The sequence below is a fragment of the Sorex araneus genome, chromosome 3 (assembly GCF_027595985.1).
Source record: "Sorex araneus isolate mSorAra2 chromosome 3, mSorAra2.pri, whole genome shotgun sequence".
In the NCBI taxonomy this organism is placed as follows: Eukaryota; Metazoa; Chordata; class Mammalia; order Eulipotyphla; family Soricidae; genus Sorex; species Sorex araneus.
The window spans coordinates 181538220-181543149 of NC_073304.1; the positions used below are offsets into that span (position 1 = coordinate 181538220).

General features: G+C 37.8%; 1 non-coding gene across 1 annotated transcript; it reads left to right on the forward strand.

The window, feature by feature from the left end:
- The first annotated feature begins 635 nt into the window (after positions 1–635).
- LOC129404076 (U1 spliceosomal RNA) lies at positions 636–797 on the forward strand. Its single transcript, XR_008629674.1, has one exon. It is a non-coding gene; the product is annotated as a U1 spliceosomal RNA (small nuclear RNA).
- Positions 798–4930: the final 4133 nt, after the last annotated feature.

A 4930-nucleotide genomic window follows, 5' to 3' on the forward strand; every position in this document is an offset into this window, starting at 1 on the left:
TATTTAAGTAGCAGAAATTTGCATGATTCATCTTTTTCTTAGAGTCAGTAGTATATACATGTATATTCCACTGTATATATGTACCGTAATTTTTTAAATCCAGAAACAACCAGTATTAATATGCAGGAAGCACTGTAGCACTGTCATTCAATTGTTCATTAATTTGCTCGAGTGGGCACCAGTAACATCTCCATTGTGAGACTTATTGTTACTGTTTTTGGCATATTGAATACGCCACGGGTATAAGTGGGATATTCTTGGTAGCTTGCCAGGCTCTCCAAGAGGGACAGAGGAATCAAACTCGGGTCGGCTTGTGAAAGGAAAACGCCCTACCCACTGTGCTATTGCTCCAGTCCATATGCAGGAAAGAGACCCTTATTTACTGCTGCGGGAATATCCATAGATTCATCATTTTTGGAAAATAATATGAAGCCTTCTGAACAAACAAGGAAGTGAGTTTCCATATGACATAGCAACTGCACTTCTTGACCTCAAAACTAAAAAGACATTTGTGAGGCGACAGGTGTTGGAACGTTATATAATTAAAACCCAATCATGAACAACTTTGTAACTGTACCTCACTGTGATTTAATAAAAATAATTCACAGATATTTTTCATCATAAGAAAAATATTGATACCTACCTGGCAGCAGAGATACCATGATCATGAAGGTGGTTTTCCCAGGGGGAGGCTTATCCATTGCCATCCATATGTGCTGATGCCTGCCATTTCCCCAAATGTTGGAAACTCGACTGCATAATTTGTGTTAGTGGGGGACTGTGTTCACACTCCCTCCTGTAAAAAACAAATAGATAGATAGATAGATAGATAGATAGATAGATAGATAGATGATAGATAGATAGATAGATAGATCTGTTTTCTGTCATGAAAGTGGTAACAATACATAGTCAGAACATAATAAGCCTTCACTAATATGGCACAAATACTTTTTCTCTTTAAAAAAATTTTTTATTGAGTCACAGTGAGGTACACAATTACAAGACTGTTCATGCTTGGGTTACAGTCATATAATGTTCCAATGTTTCTTATTGTAGAATAGTGTGATTTGTTCTCCATTATTCTTTTTTTCTGTATCATAAAAAGATCTAATGATCAATGAAGTGAAAATATGACCAGTTAATGACTGTATAATTATTATCTTCAGGTGACCATTTCAAGGTTAGCCTGAGATTATCATACAGCTAAATGGAAAAAACAAACCATTTATAGATTTCTTTAGTCTCCTTTTTTATCTAACTAAATGGAATAAACAGAAGATAAAACTCATTATGTTATGTTTAATACATTAGTTATTTGTTTACTTTATCAGTAATTCAGATCAAACTGCATACATAAATGCTGTTTCCATTTGTCAGAAGAATCCTGATTGTTTACAGTTAATCCATTTCCAGTCACTATTCTGGGATGTGATACAAGAAAACATTCTTAAGATGCTTAATGATATCATTATCAGTATTTAACATTCATAAATTATTTCAGGAAACCATATTTATCTGTCCAAATACAAATTTTAAATGGACACATCTACAGGTTTGTAAATAATGAAGTTAATAGAAAGACAAACAATATACCAAATGAGGAAAGAAATATATTCACATTAAATATATATTCCCCAGTATTTATTTTTAACAATGTTTTAAAACAGATGGATGTATTTTAAAGTATAACAAAGAAAATATTTATACAAATAAAGTTATATGGATTTTTAACAATAATACACAATAATTATTTAAATGCATGTTTTTACATTCCATTTATATATGTATGTGTATGTGCACATACACACATGCAAACACACTCATCTATATGTGTGTGTATGTGTAGACTAAAGGAAAAAAATTAACAGATTAGTCACACATTCCTTATGAAAGGTAAGATGGGTAGGGGTTTTGTGGGGGATGGGGAACGAGGGTATGAAGATCACCCGGAAGAACCTGGTCTCATTGCATCCTGCCCGAATGTAGTGCTTCCTTTTGTTTTCCATCTATATAATTGATTCATTCCCAAACAAGATCAAAATAAGGCAGGAGATGAAAACAAAGGTAGCATTTTTTCTTTGTTTGGGGCCCACATCCTGCAATGCTCAGGAGTTATTCCTAGCTCTGCACTCAGAAATTACTCCTGGGAGAACATACGGGATGCCAGAAATCGAACCCGTCATCAAACAAGGCAAGGGCCCTCCCCAAGCTGCTCTCTCTCCAGGCCCCAAACAAGGGTATCGTAATTGGGGCTGTAGAAATAGTACAATAGGTAGGGCTCTTGCCTTGCACGTAGCCAACCTGGGTTCTATTCCACAGAACCACATATGGTCCCCTGAGCATGCCAGGAGTGATTCCTGAGCACAGAGCCGGAGTAAGCCTTGAGCACAGATGGCTCTGGCCCAAAAACCCAGAAAGTGGGGGCAGGGAAGAAGTTGTACTCAGTTTGATAGAACTTGGCTCTGCTTACCTCTGGAAGTTTCCAAGTCAGCATGCTTCATTATTTGCCATGTGAACTTGACTCATAAAGGACAAGTTCATATTGCATGTTTAGGAACCTCCACATCTTCGTTTGAGTGGCCAGGACCAGGAACAGCCTTTGGGAATTGTGGGACTCCCTCAGCAGCAGGACAGTGAGTACTGACCCCTGGGAAACAGGCCTGGAAGTCGAACAATGGAGACGTTACTGGTGCCCACTCAAGCAAATTGATGAACAATGGGACAACAGTGCTACAGTGCTACAGAATACACAATGTTATATGGTTATGCTTGTATTTTTAATTTAAACTCGGATTTTATACAAAAATAGAGTCTAAGAAAAGTATTTTAAATGTTTGAGAAGTCTGTCATTTAAACAGGTATGAACTTGGTGGCGTGGGAAAAAAAATGTGTTTTGAACTTGAAACAGCAGGATGCTTGGGCAGTCTCGGGCTGGTGCTGGTACTGGCTCCTGCTCGCGCTCCACCGAAATTCGAACCGGGTGGCCATGGGTTTGCACGGGCGCTTTGCTGCTGAACGACCAAGATCCAGAGCCAGCTAGATTACTTCTGAACCCAGCAAGTACTCGCAGCCATGTCCCCAGAATGTGAACTAAGCTTTTGCTTTATGCTGCCCCAGGAAGGGAAATGATGAAATTTCCCACTTAAATCTCCATGTACTTAATTACTAAAACACAGAAATCCTAAACCGCTCAGCCTTTTACCTCTTCATTCTCATTAGTGGAGAACTAATTATCAAATGTTTCCTTGTCAATAGGGCCGTATTTTGGGGGGATAAACTCCAAGAAGAATAGTGAGTTCTATGTTGAAACCCCAACAACAATAGTGAGTTTTGGGTTGAAATATGGAATGTAATCAAGGTAAAGAGAAAATGAAGTGAATTTTATCAGTTATTCAGGTAGGGGTGGGGGTGGGGGGCGGGGGAGTGGGAGGTGTATTGGGTTTTTTTTTTGGTTTTTTTTGGTGGTGGAATATGGGCACTGGTGAAGGGACAGGTGTTTGAGCATTGTATAACTGAGACATAAGCCTGAGAACTTTGTAACTTTCCACATGGTGATTCAATAAAATAAACTAAAAAAATGTTTGAGAAGTCTGTAGTTATATACAACTTTGGTGGGCAAAATACTAACTTATTATAAAAAAAAAGTCATACTATTATAGCTACTATTTATGTAGTGAAGATGTAATAAAATACATTAAATGTTCAAAATTAATCATGCCAAATTCAAAACAAATCAGTATTAGCTTCACAGCTAAATGCTCTGGACAACATTTGGTCTACTCCCTAAATTAACCAGTACTCTAACCTGTAACAGGAAAGAATAATTGAACTGTCTTGGAAGTGATTCAAGGATAATAAGTAGTATGTGTTCTTGGTATCTGACATCTTGGTCTCAGTACTTTGCTTATGAAATTCTTCTATATTTTATGTTTAGCTATAGTTGATGCCAGTTTATTTTCATGCAGCATTGCACTTTCCTGATACACAAAAAAGCTTTTATCCCTTCAGTCGCTAATGGGAATCCAAAGGCGCAGAGTTTGGGGATTTCTTTTATTTCTTTAATATGTGGACTAGGTTTGTTTTTGTTGGTCACTTCAAGGGTAAGGCTGCTCCTACTCCAGGCAGTGCTGATCAGGGTCTGATGTGCAGAGTGCTGGACCCCCAGACTCCCACGTGAGGCTTGTGCCCCTGCTTCGGAGCCAAAGCACAGCCCACGCCACATCGATTCAGATCTTATGAAAGTCAGTGCATCTAATTGTGTGCACACACAGAACTGAGATACCAACACTGCATACACACACACACATACAGACACCTGTGTGCACACACAGAACTGAGATACCAACACTGTACACACACAGACACCTGTGTGCACACACAGAACTGAGATACCAACACTGTACACACACAGACACCTGTGTGCACACACAGAACTGAGATACCAACACTGCATACATATACATATCTGCATACACACAAAGAACTAGGATACCAACACTGCACACACACACATATCATTAATCCCATAGAAAACTATTAGATAGCCTTCAGAAATAATTGAAACATTTTACGTATCTAAAGTGTGTGACTAGGGGATATGTTTCATATCATCTTAAAACTTGTAGTTTGGCTTTATTTTTAATAAATTAGAAGTTCCCTTTTTAATTGAACATTTTCTGGTATGTGAACTGGCATCACATTAAGTTTTAATTGGAAATTCCCTTGAAGACTAATGACTGAGAATTTTAGCATCTGTCTGTGTGACGGTAGTTTAAACAGCCTCTCTAAAGGGCCTCTTCAAGTTTGAGCTTCATTTTTTTACTGGCTGTTCTGCCTTTTTATATATTGGCTTGTATCACTTTGATTTGCATCAGTTATAAATTCTAGATATTATCCTTTGTTAATACATTATTTTAAGTATCTTCTCCCA